At 36.6% G+C, this 17,110-nt stretch overlaps 1 protein-coding gene across 1 annotated transcript in view; it reads left to right on the top strand.

Moving 5' to 3' along the window:
- Nucleotides 1-17,110, top strand: part of NFKBIZ (NFKB inhibitor zeta) — an 85,262-nt gene that overhangs the window by 10,932 nt on the left and 57,220 nt on the right. The window lies entirely within an intron of this gene.

Genomic DNA, 17,110 nt, shown 5'->3' with positions numbered 1-17,110 from the left:
TGTATTTCCATAGGTAAAGTACTATTAATGACTAAATACTTTTAAGTTAGTTCATGTATTTTAATTTGGATATTTTTGGAAACATGTTTCCTGAAGATACAAGATTTAATACTAAAAAACTGTTTGCTAAGTTCATTAGTAGAGGTTTGTTAGGTTCTGAAAATATCATGGAAGTTTAATAGATACTATTGATTGTTCAGAAGTCTATGTGCTAAAAAAAAGCTAAGTGGGAGTAGTGAAGATAAGAAAAAGTTTGGAGATTACCAGAATTAGCCTGAGAGTGATATAAACCTGGAAAGAGCAGTAAGTGGGGTTCTTCCCTTTCCCAACATGCGATTTTGATGTATGTGTGAACAAACACATCAACGTCTCTGTCAGTATTAATTAATATAATTATTGCACATATATTCTAGTTCCTAACTTTTGAGAATCCAGAGAAAGCTGTGAGTCCTTTCTCTGGAAAAATGCGTGTAGGCATGTATACACAAATGCTGTATACAATATCAGGGGCTTCACAGCCCCCCAGAAAACCATGACTCAAAAGTTAAGAATCTAGTTCCTTTAATGTACACCAAATATAATTTTTCTTCTCTCAAATAAATGAAATCTTAAGAGTAATTTGCTTTGCAAATGCAACTTGATAACCAGAACAGAAGAAATGATATATGCTCACTGATTATACTATACAGTGAGCATTTCCCAAGTGAGCTTATATGTTCTCTCAATTAATCTCAAGTTCTCTCATAATTAATCAATTGGACCAGTGTCTAGCAAGAATGTCTATGTGTGTGTGTGTGTGCAAAGTTGTATGATAGATAATATGAGGCGAAGACTTAAGACATATTTTTAGCCCTAAGATGCTTATATGAGAGGACATGTACTTTATTAGGTAGGCTATGTTGAATACTGTTTAAAAAGGGAAGAACTGGGCTGGCCCCGTGGCCACTTGGGAGAGTGCGGCACTGGGTGCGCAGCGGCACTCCCACCGCGGGTTCGGATCCTATATAGGGATGGCCGGTGCGCTCACTGGCTGAGTGCGGTGTGGATGACACCAAACCAAGGGTTGCTATCCCCTTACCGGTCACAAAAAAAGACAAAAAAAAAAAAAAAGGGAAGAAATACAGATTCAGAAGAGGAATTTATATATGGGGAGGATTCAAGGTAGACAGCATTTGAGCTGTATTCTCAGAAGATTTGATTTAGATGGTCACAGCAAGAAAGATGAGGCAGGTTAAAAAACAAAACAACACGAGCCAAAGCTTGGTATTTTGCAGGAACAGCATGTGATTTCAATGTAGTTTGGTTAGACTCTTGGATGACCAAGAGTCATCTTGTGGTCTGCTTTTGACTGGTGATATTCTCATTAGTATCATGTTGGGAAAGATCCTCAGACTTTCTAGGGGCTTGGCAGGAGAGGGTGTTGTGATTTGTTAGCAATGTCTGCCGCAGGGGTATTAGGAAGTGGCTCTTGATGAAATATGCTTTAAAGAATGATCCTTACAGAAGGCAAGACTATGTGTTCATTGCTGCAACTGCAGTGCCCAGCACAGTGCCTAACATGGTAGCAGCTCATAAAATATTGGTTAAATGTGTGAATGAATGTATGCCAATCCTGGTAGGGATCACTGATTTTTGGAAGGAGGTTGTGTTTTGAGCTAGAGTTATACTCGTTTTATTACAAATATTAATGAATTAATGACTATCATAGTTCTGAACTTAGCCATCTAATTTAACAGTGACATTGATGATATGTTAATGAAGATAGACCAAGTTGGATTCTTTTTTTTATTTTTTAAAATCAGCCCCATTTTACAAAGGACTAACTCTAGTACTATAGTTTGGTATTCACTAAGGGATCCTCACAAGAGTCAGAAGCCAAATCTTTCAGCTCTATTTATTAGTCAAATCAGTAACATTTAATGTCCTTTCTAATTTTTACTTAACCAAGGGTGGAGAATTTCCTTAAACTCCTCTAACTTTTAACAAATGTCAACTTCTTAAACATGGTGCCACTAATTTCCATTTTCTCATAACATCAGTTGTTCTGTATTGAATGTGACCACAGTGAGAAATCAGCTTCAGGCCTGGGTACAAGGTTTGAGATCAGTTATAACCATGCTTCTGTGTTTTTGGATTTTCTTCTAGTGCCCTTGGTTAATTCTTGACAGAAGGGGAGGGACTATCTAATTCATTATTGGGGGCCCCATACCTAGCACAGTATCTGACAGATAGTAGAAATTCAATAAATAGTTCTTAAATTGAATTTAATTTCATGGCTCTCTTTTTATTTTTCTTGGCATATTGTATACTTTAATGTATAAACATTTTATCATTCATATGAGGCTTATGATTTAATCCATAAGTACTTTTATGCTTCAACTATACACCAAGTCTGGTTTCACTTTTTCTCATTCCACCTTTGGAGTCTGCACAGACCCAGAAATATTGCATGGTGGTTCATTTCCAGGAGTGAGATGGCAGATTTCTCTCAAAGTGTGTCTTGCTTTCTTATATGTATTATCTGTCATCCTGCCTGTATTCCCTGCTCCCTGCATCACACTGTTCCTTTTACCTATCAGCCCAAGAAGGTTTTGAGATGAGAGTAACCAGCAAGTCCAGTTGCTGAATGTCCTAGGTTCAAAGTTTCAGTCTTTGGTGAACATCAGCATCTTAAACATACAAATAGTTAGGCCCCAGCCCAGACTTCCTAAATCAGAATTTTCAGGGTTTTCAGTGCTTCTGGCAGGTATACGTGAAGATGATTCTAGTGCACAGTTTTGTCTAAATTAACAAGAAAATGTAGATTTTTGAGAGTAACTGTGGTTGGGCAGTAGCCATATGGTGGTAACAGAATGGATTGTTGTAGTGCCCATGGGGTTGAAGTAGCAACTGGTGAATTCCTGCAAAGTGCCAGGCATGTTGGATCCCGTGGTATAGAAACTAGCTTTGAAGATCAAATCATGAATCACCTAGTCTCTTTTTCTGCTTTCAGGAAACACTTTTCTAAGGTCATTCTGGTTTTTAGTTTCCTTAATTGCAAGCTTGGTGGCTTAAACAAGAGAAATTTATTCTCCCTTAGTTCTTGAGGCCAGAATTCTGAAATCAGGGTGTCAGCAGAACCGTGCTCCCTCCAAAGGCTCTTTGGGGGGTACTCCTTCCCTATTCCAGCTTCTGGTAGCTCCAGGTGTTGCTTGGCTTGTGGCAGTATAGCTCCAGTCTCTGCTTCTGTCTTCATATGGCCTTCTCTTCTTCCTGTGTATCTCTTACAAGGACACTCGTCATTGGTTTTAGGTCCCACCTGAATAATCCAATATGACCTCATCTCAAGATTCTCAATTACATGAGCAAAGACCTTTTTTTGAAATGAGGTCACATTCACAGGTTCTGAGGATTAGAATGTGAATGTATCTTTTGGGGGTGGGGGTCACCATTTAACCCACTACACCAGTGAAAGAGAATTTATAATCTTTTCTGCTGTAATTATTTCTCTTACAAAAGAATAAGATTAATATTTCCTTTTTTTCCTTTTGATTCTTTAAAAAGATCAGCAAAATTTGCAAACCTTTATATAGACTGACCAAGGAAAACAGAGGAGACCGAAATTACTAAAATCAGAAATAAAGCAGGGGCATTATTACATTGTAATTATGTTTTTTTGTGGTAGGATTTAGCTTCCTTCTCTTTCTCATTTGCATTTTTTGTTCTACCAGTGGGTTTTGTTCTTGTGTTTTCATTGTAGTGATTATTATCTTTCATATTCCAGATGCAGGACTTCCTTGATGATTTCTTGTAGGACTGGTCGTGTGGTGGTGAACTGTAGTTTTTGTTTGTATGGAAAATACACTATTTCTCCCTCGTTTCTGAAGGATAGCCTTGGTGGATTTAGTATTCTTGGCTGGAGTTTTTTTTTTGTTTGTTTTTTATTTTTGTATTTTGAATATATTATCCCATTTTTTTCTGGTCTGTAGAGTTTCCGTTGAGAAGTCTGTTAGTCTGATAGGGGCTCCCTCATAGGTGACTTGATGCTTTTCTCTTGCTTTTTAAAAGATTCTCTTTGTCTTTGAGCTTTGCCAGTTTGACTATAATGTGTCTTGGAGAGGATCTTTTTGGGTTGAATCTGTTGGGGGATCTTTCAGACTCATGGATCTGAAGGTCCATGTCTCTCCCTATACCTGGGAAGTTTGCTGTTATTTTTTTTTTGAATAGGTTTTGCATGCTTTTTCCTTTCTCCTCTCCTTCTGGAACACCCATGATTCAAATGTTTGTGGTGCTTAAGGTTGTCTGTAGCTCTCTCAGATTTTCATTTTTTTAAAATTATTTTTTCCTTTTTTTTTTTTTTGTCTGCCTGGGTTATTTCAAAAAGACTATCTTAAAGATCAGTTCTTTCTTCTGCTTGTTCTAGCCTGCTGCTTAAGCTCTAGGTTGTGTTTTTTATTTTGCTGAGTGAATCTTTCAGTTTCATGAGTTCTCCTACATTCTTTTTTAAGGTATTAATCTCTTTGTAAATTTCCTCCTTCATATCCCAGATTTTTTTTCTTGTCTTATTATTTTGTCTAATTGAGTCTTCTCATATCTCAGTGAGCTTCCCCAAGATCATTGCTTGGAATTCCTTTTTGGTCATTTCAAGGGTTTCCTCCTCTACAAAGTATTTGAGAATTACTGTATTCTTTTGGTGGTATTTTCTTGGGTTTTTGTATTTCTAGTATCTCTACATTGATGTCTGGTCATCTGGCAGAGAAGTTGCTTTTACTCTGGAGTGGACTCTGAGGAAAGAGACATCCTCTTCCTTTTCCAGTGTCTGCTGGTGACTCTCTCAGTGTCAACGCAGTTGAGTGTCTGGTAGGTTACCTGCCTGGTGGCTGTGGCCACTGCTATGGCACTGAGCCACTTTTGTAGCAGTTGTGGCTGTGGTGGTGGTCGTGGTGGGCCATCTGCACCAAAGTGGTGTTTCTGGCATGGTCTCCTGCCTGCTTCCTGGTGGGGTGTGACACCCTCAGCTCCTGCCGAGGGCCCTGGGCATGCTCTCTTGCCTCTTCCAGGCAGAGGGGGCTGCCCTTGGCCAGTATTTCCTTTCTAAAAATACTGTTTTATTGTGGTAAGAACACAACATGAGATCTGTCTTCCTACATTTAAAGTTACAGTATTGTTAACTACAATAGTAGACAATATTGTACAGAAAATTTCTATAACTTATAAGATGAATATTTCTTTTTGAGCAATCCTATAATCTGTCTTCAGAATCTATGAGCACCTTTTATATATAATTATTGATCTAATGTATGGTACTGTGAAAGTTGTCAGAATCAAAATGGAGTCAATTGTGTTAAACAAACAAACAAACAAACAAACCTAAATCCTGAAAAATAGAGCTGGGCAAAGCCATGAAGGGAGAGTTCTCACCCATAAATACCTGATAGCAAGAATTGACACAAAGGACTCTGCAAAACCCACAACCTTGCACAAAGGCCATTGCAACCTCATACAAGAAAATACTTCAGTGAGGACACTTACCCAGCAACTGTCTGTCCAATCTGGGACTAGTGTCACTCTTGTTATTGATTCTTGTAGCCAAAGATAATTATTTCAAAATGATTATGTAATCCTCCTAATTTTTCCTTTAAAACCCTTTGTCTTCCTTTTCCACCCTGAATATGCACATAGTTTATCATGGCACACATATTCCCATTGCAGTGCCCTATTTCTGAATAAATATCATTTTCTTTTAGAGAGCCTCTCTGTTTATTTAGATTGACAGTACAATATCTCCATTTCATTTATTAGCTGTAATATCTGGCATTGACTAAGAGACTCGTTTACCACTGATAAACAAATTTTAAGAGAAACAATAAAAATAATTATTAAGCTGAAATTTAAAAAAATTATTATAATGATTAAAAAAGCTTTAATTACTTTAAATTTACAATAAAATTTCTTTGGTTATCATTAGTCATTCTGCTCTCTGGTACACATAATAAACCTGTTGCTACTCACCTTGGATCACACTGCCTAGAGCTGGCCATGTGGGAAGCAACATGATCACAAAGTACATGCCTATGCTTTAGAGCATCTCACCCTGTATTGATAAGAGCAGAGGAGGAAACTGCAAATGTTTTGTAAAAGTGAAAGTGAATGTCAACTTGAGGAAATTCATAGTTTCAGACAATATTGAGTCCACTTTGCCAAAACTCCACTGAAATACACTGTTTTAGGTCTAGATATTATTTTTTTAAGTGATAGGATTCTGGCTATTGCTCTGAAAATAAAGATTTCAGCAGCTCTGGTAACTTGGTAGTCAGATCCAGCATGTGTTTCCTGTTGGAACAGCATAGTACCTTTAGGCTTGACAGTAGGGATAAATCTCAGATTGTGAAACAATACTAAATTCCCTAGGTTAATTGATTTGGGGCTTAAGTTTGAAATCATTGTTTATTTGACCAGTTCATAGTATCTTAATCCGCATCGCCTGCTCTCCTTATTTGTAGCCAAACCTCTCTCAGGTAGGGCTTTAGTTTCAAGTGCTTGCATAAGAGGTAGAGTCCCTCCTGATCAGCCTTCATGGAAGCCTCAGGTGTCAGCTGCTGTGGAGGTGAACTGCTCTTCTATTCTAGCACTCAAAGGTTTGTGTGGACATCTATCTCAGTAAAAGCCTGCCCACTGGAAGCCTACCTTTCCCAATACTCCAGTTGGCTCCAAATGTTTTTGTGCGTTACATATCACTTTCATTTGTCTTTAAAAAGGCTATCCCTTCCTCTTTGCTTCCAAGAATATTTCTTCCAGAATCACTTTAAAATTTTCCAAAAATTCTCCTTTATAGGTTCTTGCAGATATGGAAATAAGAATTGCTCATCTTTGGGACAGGAATTTTGCCTGGCATAACTTCTTTTGTGTGTCTAAAGAAAATTTAAAATGCATCACTTGGGATAGCAAAGGTGTGTTCTGACCTAAAAACAACAACAACAACAACAAAAAAACGCATCACTTGGGAAAACAAGTAAACATTTCGATGGTGCTTCTAAAAGATTCCTGGAAAATTTTTTTAAAAGATAAATTTTTGAACTCAACTTGTAGAAAACTTTAAATATAATATGCTACATTACCTCATGTGAAGGAAAAATTAGAGACTCCTCTAGGGAGTCTAATAATATATCTAATATAGCCAGATAAGGCTATATTTTAAGCCAGACTTTTCCAAACAGACCCTCTTAATTTGATGAGAAACTGTCCAGTTTTTTTGTGGTGTAATAGAGAAAACAATCTATAGACAGAAATTTAATTCATACAGATTATTAATTTTCAGACACATTTCAATCATAAAGACTGAGGTACATCAGTTAAAGTGCAGGAATTTAGACAGTTAAGTTTTTCTTTTACAACATTATTTTGTTTCCCAGACTATATAAGTGAGTCAGTTTTGTTTCTTCCCTCAGCTAAAGTTATATCAAACTTGTTATGAAGATTGAAATATCTGTTGAATTAATCTTTTTTTTTCCCTATTTTTTCTGCCACCACTCACATCTAGGTTTTCACGACTTTATTCCTGGATTACCACAATAGACTTTTTCTTTTAAACCTTACTTTTTATTGTGGACATATTCAAACACATACAAAAGTAGGGAGAATAGTATGTTGAACCCCCCTGTGCCTACCTTGATGCTTCACCAATTTTAAGTATTCTGCCATTCTTGTTTCTTCTTTCCCTCCCATATCTTTTTTCTAGAATAAGTGAAAGCCCACTCCATACACCATAGAATGTCAGTATGTCTCTAACAGATAAGTAATTTGTGTCCTCTATAGCTTTCTAATTATTCTTCCTCCAGTCTTCCTGCTTTTCTCAACAACCCAAAAATTTCCAACGATTTGGCATACTCTTAAAGAAACCTAAAAAGTTTTTTCAAAGGCTCAGTGTTGCCTATTGAATCAAATGCAGACTCTTGTTCTGGTGTACAAGACAACTTGACTTTAGCTTCTTGTTTTGGTTTACAAGGACATCTTGACTTTAGCTTGACCCTGCCTGTCTAATCTTATCTCTTGTTCCCCAATAGGCTATCAGGTGGGTCTCCTTGCTGCTTCAGCTGATGCCTTGTTTATTCCTGTCTCTTGGCATGCCCTTGCCTTCCCAAATTCACTGCATCCTAGAAAGCCCTGCTTGGGTACCACTTCTTCTATGAAGCTTTTTTCCAGCTCATACTGACCTCTCCCCTGAACTCCTGGGATTTAAACATAGTTCCTCTAACTTTAGATTGGGTATTTTCTGTTGTATTCCAGTGTTAATTATAGCAATCTGGAAAATGGGTCCTGAATCACTGACTAGAAGTGTTTTCTTTTTAAAGACAACTTTATTTATTTTCCCATTATTTATTGTGGTAAAACGTATGTAAGGATTGCCATTTTAAGCATTTGTTGTTGTTTTTCTGCGGCTGGCCGGTACAGGGATGGAACCCTTGATCTTGGTGTTATCAGCACCATACTCTAACCAACTGAGCTAACTGGCCAGCCCCATTTGAAGCATTTTTAAACTTCTAATTGTGTGGAATTAATTACGTTCACAATGCTGTGTAACTACTTCCTCTATTTAAGATAATTTTCCATCATCCTAAACCTAGACTCTGTGTCCATTAAGCAGTAACTTCTGATTATTCCTTCTCTGCCTTTTCTAGTAACCTCTAATCTACTTCTGTCTCTGAAGTTAAAAAAATTTTTTTTTAATTGACCCATGATGTATTTATGGAGTAAAATGTGATATTTGGGTACATTTACATAGTGTGCTATGATTATATCAGGGTATTTAGCATATCCATTGTATTGGGAACATTCAATGTCCTCTGGACTAGACACTTGAAATTATATAGTAATTTATTCTTGACTGTAGTCTTCCTATTTGCTATAGCACGCTAGATCTTATTCTTCCTATCGCTACAATTTTGTGCCCATTGACCACCCTCTCCCCATTTTTCCCTCCCTTCTCTCCTTACTAATCTCTAGTAACCACTATTCTACTCTCTACTTCTATGAGATCAACTTTTTTGGCTTCCACATATGAGTGAGAACATGCAATATTTCTTTCTGTGCCTGGTTTATTTCACTTAACATAATTTTCTCCAAGCTCATCCATGTTGTTGCAAATGGCAGAATTTCATTCTTTTCTATGGCCGAGTAGTATTCTACTGTGTATGCATATCACATTTTCTTTAACAATCATCCTTTGGCGGACCTTTAGGGTGGTTCCAAATCTTGGCTAGTGTGAACAGAGCTGTGATAAACATAGAACGCAGGTATCCCTTTGACTTACTGATTTCCCTTCCTTTGGAAATCTCACTCGGTAGTGAGACTGCTGGATCGTATGATAGCTCTATCTGTAGTTTTTTGAGAAACCTCCAAACTGTTTTCCATAATGTCTGTACTAATTTACTTTCCCACCAACAGTGTATAAGAATTCCCCATTCTCCACACCTTTGCTAGCATTTGTTATTTTCTGTCTTTTTGATAATTGCTAATTTAGCTGGGGTGAGATGATATCTCATTGTGGTTTTGACTTGCATTTTTATGATGATTAGTGATGTCGAGCACTTTTTCATTTACCTCTTGGTCACTTGTATGTCTTCTTTTGAGAAATGTCTATCCAGCTCATTTGCCCATTTTTAAATTGGATTATTTTTTTGTTTGTTTGTTTTTCCCTATTGTTTGGGTTCCTCATATATTCTAGATATTAATCCCCTGCCGAGTGCATAGTTTACAAATATTTTCTCCCATTCTCAGTTTGTCTCTTCATTCTGTTGATTGTTTCCTTTGCTGTGCAGAAGATTTTTAGTTTGATATAAACCCATTTGTTTATATTTGCTCTTTTTTGCCTGAACTTTAGAAGTCTTATTCATAAAATCTTTGCCCAGTCCTATGTCCTACAGTATTTCCCCTTTGTTCTCTTCTAAAAGTTTTATAGATTTGGGTCTTACATTTAAGTCTTTAATCCATTTTGAGTTGATTTTGGTATACAGTGAGATAGGGGTCTAGTTTTATTCTTTTACACATGGATCACTAATTTTCCCATCACCATTTGTTGAAGAGACTGTCCTTTTTCCAATGTATGTCCTTTGTGAAAAACCAGCTAGCTGTACATGGATTTGTTTTTGAATTCTGTATTCTGTTCCAGTAGCAAGCTGTTATGATTACTATAGCTTTGTAGTATATCTTGAGTCGGGGAATGTGATGCCTCCTGCTTTGTTCTTTTTGCTCAGGACTGCTTTGGCTATTCAGGGTCTTTTTTGTTCCATATACATTTTTGAATTGCTTTTTCGATTTTTATGCCATTGATAGTTTGATGAGAACTGCATTGAATCTGTAGATTGCATTGCATAGTATGGTCATTTTGACAATATTGATTCTTCCAATCCATGAAAATGGGATGTCTTTCCATTTTTTGTGTGTCTTCTTTAATTTCTTTAATCAGTGTTTTATAGTTTTCATTGTAGAGATCTTTCAACTCCTTGGTTAAATTTATTCTTAGGTATTTTACTTTTTTTGTTGCTATTGTAAATGGGATTGCTTTCTTGATATCTTTCTCTGCTAGTTCATTTTTGGTGTGTAGAAATGCTACTGATTTTTGTTTGTTGATTTTGTATCCTGCCACTTCACTGAATTTATTTATCAGGACTAGCAGTTTTTTTGTGGAATATTTAGGTTTCTCTCTATATAAAATCATTCCATCTGCATAGAGGGACAATTTTTCCTCCTCCTTTCCAATTTGGATGTCCTTTATTTCTTTCTCTAGCCTAATTACTCTGGTTAGGACTTCCAGTACTATGCTGGATAAAAGTGGTGAGAGCAGACACCCTTGTCTTGTTCCAGTTCTTAGGAGAAAAGTTTTTAGTGTGATGTTAGTTCTGGGTGTGTCATATGTAGCTTTTATGTATTAAGATACTTTGCTTCTATATCTAATTTGTTGAGAGTTTTTATCATGAAGGGATGTTGAATTTTATCAAGTGCTTTTTCTGTGTCTATCAAGATGATCATATTTTTTTTTCTTTCATTCTGTTGATGTAATATATTTTGTTTATTCATTTGCGTATGTTGAACCATCTTTGCATCCCTGGCATAAATCCTACTTCATCATGGTATATGATATTTTTGATTGCTGTTAGATTCAGTTTGGTAGTATTTTATTGAGAATTTTTGCATCTGTGTTCATCAGGACTATTGACCTGTAGTTTTCTTTTTTGTCATTGTTGTGTCCTTGCTTGGTTTTGGTATCTGGGTAAGTCTGGCTTCATAGTATGAGTTTGGAAGAATTCAGTCTATTTCAATTTTTTGAGATAGTTTAAAAGTATTTGCATTAGTTCTTTAAATGTTTGGTAGAATTCAGCAGTAAAACCATCTGATCCTGGGCTTTTCTTTGTTGGGAGACTTTTTATTACTGATTCAATCTCATTACTTGTTATTGGTCTATTCATATTTTCTATTTCTTCTTGGTTCAGTCTTGTTAGGCCATATGCATCCAGGAATTTATCCATTTCCTCTAGGTTTTCAAATTATTGGAGTATAGGTGTTTATAATAGTCTCTAATGATCCATTGTATTTCAGAGATAACAGTTGTAATGTTGCCTTTTGCATTTCTGATTTTATTTATTTGGTCTTTTTTCTTGGTCAGTCTGGCTAATGGTCTATTAATTTTGTTTCTCTTTTCAATGAACGAGCTTTATGTTTGATTTATCTTTTGTATTGTATTTTTAGTCTTAATTTCATTTATTTCTGTACTGATTTTTATTATTTCTTTCCTTCTATTATTTTGGGTTTGCTTTATTCTTGCTTGTCTAGTTCCTTGAGGTGCATCACTAGGTTATTTATTTGAAGTGTTTCTACTTTTTTGATGTAGGCATTTATTGTTATAACTTTCCTCTTAATACTGCCTTGGCTGTATGCTGCAGGTTTTGGTAAGTTGTGTTCCTGTTTTCATTTGCTTCAAGATATTTTCTGATTTCCTTCTTAATCTACTCTTTGACCCATTTGTGGTTCAGAAGCATTATTTTCCATGTATTTGCATTTTTTTTCACATTTAAAAAATCAATAATAATTCCTTAATATAATCAAACTTTAAACATGTTTAAATTTCTCCAATCCTCTCCCCCTCCCTCTTTCTTTCTTACAATCAATTTGTTTACATCAGCATCCAAACAAGTTCTGCTTGTTGCATTGGTTGCTATGTCAATTGTCTCTTAAGATCTAATTTTTCCCCTTTACCCCATAAAGTTTCCCAAGGTGTCTGTATTTGCTGGCTCCATCCCAGTAGTGTCATTTAAGATGTTCTGCTGTCCCCTCCATTTCCTGATGATTGGTTGCTGGCTTGGTCTCAGGTTAGGTTTGGCTTCAGAGGTATATGTTCTTACTGCAGGAGGCCCATTATGTCTTATCATTTCTCTATGACATCAGCAGGCACTGAGGATCATTTACTAGATCCATTATATCAATAAGTGTTCAGAAAATACCATATTCTAATTATTTTATTCCCTCTTAATTTACTCAGCTATTTATGGTTACTCTGAGGAATAATTCATAAGGAATGACAGGATGAATGCTTGACTCTTCCTTTTTACTTGCTAGTTTTGGAAAAATCAATTGTTTCCCTATCATCTTCTAAAGAGACTGAGAGTTTGCTTTTTTTTCATTGTCATTATGGTTTTTTTGTGGTGGTAATATTTAGTTTCTTTCTCTTTCTCATTTGCGTTTTTGTTCTACCAGTGGGCTTTGTTCTTTTTTGTGTATTTGTGGTAATGATTATCATTTTTCAGATTCCAGATGCAGGACTCCCTTGAAGATTTCTAGCAGGGCTGGTCATGTGGTGGTGAACTCTTCCAGTTTTTGTTTGTCTGGAGAATACACTATTTCTCCCTCATTTCTAAAGGATAGGCTTGGTGGGTATAGTATCCTTGGCTGGCAGTTTTTTTTCTGTTAGTATTTTGAATATATCATCCCATTTTCTTCTGGCCTGTAGAGTTTCTGTTTAGAAGTCTGCTGTTAGTTTGATAGGGTCTCCGTTATAGGTACTTGATACTTTTCTGTTGCATTTTTTATGATCCTCTCTTTGTTTTTGAGCTTTGCCAGTTTGACTATAATGTGTCTTGGATAGGTTCTTGGAGAGGATTGAATCTGTTTGGGAGTGTTTCAGTTTCCTGGATCTGAAGGTCTGTGTCTCTCCCTATACCTGGGAAATTTTCCATTATTATTTCATTGAATAGATTTCCCATGCCTCTTCCTTGCTCTTCTCCTTCTGGAACATCCATGATTTGGTTGTTTGTGAGCTTAAGGTTGTCTGCTAGCTCTCTTAGATTTTCTTCATGTTTAAATTTTTTCTTTTTTCCTTTTTGTTGTCTGCTTGGGTTATTTTGAAAAGACTATCTTCAAGATCAGAAATTCTTTCTTCTGATTGTTCTAGCCTGCTGCTTAAGCTCTCAGTTCTGTTTTTTATTTTGTTGAATGAACCTTTCAGTTCCATGAGTTCTGCTACATTGTTTTTTGAGGTATTAATCTCTTTGTAACTTTCCTCCTTTATATCCTGGATATTTTTTTTTTCTTGTTTCATTATGTTTTCTAACTGAGTGTTCTTGTATCTCAGTGAGTTTTCTTAAGATTATTGCTGGAATTCCTTTCAGTCATTTTAAGGGTTTTCTGCTGTATATGGTATTTGAGAATTACTGTATTCTTTTGGTGGTGTCATATTTTCTTGGATTTTTGTATTTCTAGTATTTCTACATTGGTGTCTGGCCATATGGCAGAGCAGTTGCTTCTTCTGTTACTCTGGAGTGGGCATTGCGTAGAGACTTCTTTTTCTGTTCTCTGCTGGTGACTCTCCTTGTGTCAATTCAGTCATAGTTGAGTGTGGAGTGGGCCACCTGCACGATGGCTGTGGCTACTGCTGTGGCTGCAATCCACTTTTGCAGCAGCCATGGGTGTGGTGGTAGTTATGGTGGGCCATCATGTGAAAGTGGTGTTTGTGTCATGCTCCTTGCCTGCTTCTGGATGGGGAATGCTGCCCTTGGCTCCTTCCTAGGACCCTGGGCATGCTCCTTACCTACTTGCAGGTTGTCTATTTGTGTATATTTGAAAGTTCCTCTTGTTACTGAGTTTTAGTTTTATTCCATTATGGTCAGAAAAAATACTTGGTATTATTTTTATTTTTTAAAACTTGTTGAGACTAGTTTTATAGCCCAGGATATGGTCAATCCTGGAGTATGTTCCTTGTGTTGATGTAAAGAATATGTATTTTTCAACTGTTGGATGAAATATTCTGTAAATGTCTCTTAGGTCAATCTCATCTATGGAGTTATTTAAATCTGATTTTTTAAAAAAAAACAAATAGCTTGGACATCTTATTTGTTTGTATCTATGCTTGTTAATACCATATAATAAAAATGTACAAAAAATAATATTGTAGTTTTTGGTTAGATTTAAGTCAAAGACATTCATTAATAAGGACTCTTTGAATATGAATATTCCTGAAATTTCTCCAAGCCAAATGACCATTACATAATATTACCTTACTTTGGAAGGTGTGGGCATGTGTTTGAATGAAACTCAGAATTTTTCAAAATAAGACTTAATTAAAAAAAAAGATTCTGTATTCAAACTAAAACAACTTTAATAGAACTTTCCTTTCCTAAAACAATAATAAGGAAAACAAGGTATTTTGTAAAATGTAGTCCTGAACAATTTACAGTAAATAATAAATGTATACCTAACATCTACCTCTTCAAAACAGAGTCTACTTTCTGTTCTTCAGCTGTAGAAACAAGGTGAAAAATAGCCAAAAAACAACTTCAGCCAGGGGGTTTTGTGCCAAAACAAAGCAAAACAGTTGAACATGTACACCTCATAGGAATTTGGGGGGAACTTGACCAAAGGATCCAAATTCTATTTTTAATAACTGATGCAAAGGTGAAGTGGCTCCTCCCAGGTAGCAGTGCCACCAGGGCCTGGACCTCTTTGATGGTCACGTACATTCTGCTCCTGAGCAAACCCTGACTCTCTTGTTCCAGGAAAGACCTTTTACTTTTAGAGGTTCAGTTTCTAGGGAGCTGTTTGATTGTATGAATGAGATGAGTGCTGGCTCCACGTGGGTATTTTAAGGCTTGGAATCAAAGTATTTTTCTTTCTAACTGTGCAAAGTGCATATGTCAATGGCCTGTCTCCAGTTTGTTCTAATTTCTCACCATGGATTTGTAGAGCTAGGACTGCAAATGTTTGCTATATCATCACAATTATGTCTAATGTTCATCCTAACTTATGATTTATATTTTGTACTTGGAAGCAGTCCCTGTATTTAACAATAATACCTACACATTAAACAATCCACTGTTACAAATATATGGTCACATTACATTAACGATCACATATAGACCAAGCAAATGTTTTAAAGCATAATTGTCATGGGTCAAATTCACAGCCAGAATCCCCAACATCAAAAAAATTTGCACAATACAGATAGTAACTTAAAATACACATACACACATAAAATAACATAAAATACATACACGCACACTCTCATATACACTTCTTACAGAACTATGCGTGGAGAAACTCTATTTGTTGAGTACCAGTGAAAGCATATTTTGCTAAAATGCTGCTTTGGAGTTTTGTTTGGAAAATCTGTCACAGTAGGGCACAGCTGTTTATTGGATGAGCAGAAAAGCAAAACATGCTTGTGGCAACAAGAAAGTTTTAAAGTCTTTCAAATTGTATAAAATAGAACTGCAAAAATGTTTAACTGTTCTTAGTATGCAAAGTTGGAGCTGAAATGTGATATCAAACCAGTTGCAATAAGGGTAGAGCAGTCATGTCTTTTTTTTTTTTTTTTTTTTAAAGATGACCGGTAAGGGGATCTCAACCCTTGACTTGGTGTTGTCAGCACCATGCTCAGCCAGTGAGCGAACCGGCCATCCGTATATGGGATCCGAACCCGGGGCCTTGGTGTTATCAGCACCGCACTCTCCCGAGTGAGCCACGGGCCGGCCCAGAGCAGTCATATCTTGAGATCAAACCTGGTACCCAGATATGCCAGAAAGCTTCACGACACATAGCTCATTGACCTTGTCCCATATCATTGCATAATCTGATCATGTGTGAATTTTACAAAAGATTCATATTGTTCTGCTTGTTTGGTATTGAAGATTTGCACATACTTCTCCCACATTTTTATCTTTATAGTCTTTTAAGAGATGCTCACATATTATTCCATCTTGTTGGAAGGTGAATGTGGGCTGGTCCTTCTTCATCCAGGAGGAACCTGCAGAACTAGGAGCTGTGAGTGCTGAGAAGTGAGGCCGAATTTCTGAAGTACAATCTTCACTCTGATTAAGAACAACTTCTAAATGTCTTCACTTCTGATAATGACTATATTCTTGTTTTATGTTCTAAAAAATTTGTCCTGGGGCTGGAAGGCTCTGCTGTGAAAGTAAAGACATTAAATCCCCCCAAAAGTATTCTGTACAGCTAATCATGTGTCTTAGTCCATTTTCTGCTGCTACAACATAATTTATAAAGAAAAGGAATTTGTTTGGCTTATGGTCCTGGAGGCTGGGAAGTCCAAGATTAATGAGTTTCATCTGGTGAGAGCCTTAATGCTGTGTCCTAACATGGCAGAAGGCATCACATGGAGAGGAAGCACATGAGAGAGAAAAAATAGGGGCCAAACTTCCTTTTTTATCAGGAGCCCACTCCCTTGATAGTTAACCCACTTAACTAACCTACTCCCGCAATAATGACAGTAATCTATTCATGTTCAGGGTAGCCCTCATGACCTAATCACCTCTTAAAGGTCCCACCTCTTCATACTGTCATAATGGCAATTAAATTTCAACATGAGTTTTGGAGAGGACATTCAGACCACAGCATTGGTCATTTCATTGTAAAAAGCCAAAAAAACCAAACACTGACGTAAGATATGATTCTTATTAGGAAAGCAACCACATTTGTGACCAGCAAGCTCTTGGCCAGGAGTGAGGGCAGGTGAGAGAAGGAAGGAAGCCATCTATATCTTCATCTCATTTGGCCAGGGTTAGGATCCAAGTGGGAGTCTTCCTGTTCCTTGCTGAATGTCCACAAGTTTAAGCTTGGAGCTCTCTGT

This window comes from Cynocephalus volans, chromosome 1 (genome assembly GCF_027409185.1).
Source record: "Cynocephalus volans isolate mCynVol1 chromosome 1, mCynVol1.pri, whole genome shotgun sequence".
In the NCBI taxonomy this organism is placed as follows: Eukaryota; Metazoa; Chordata; class Mammalia; order Dermoptera; family Cynocephalidae; genus Cynocephalus; species Cynocephalus volans.
The sequence above is the reverse complement of the archived record's forward strand: the minus strand, read 5'-3'. Positions and strand labels throughout refer to the sequence as shown.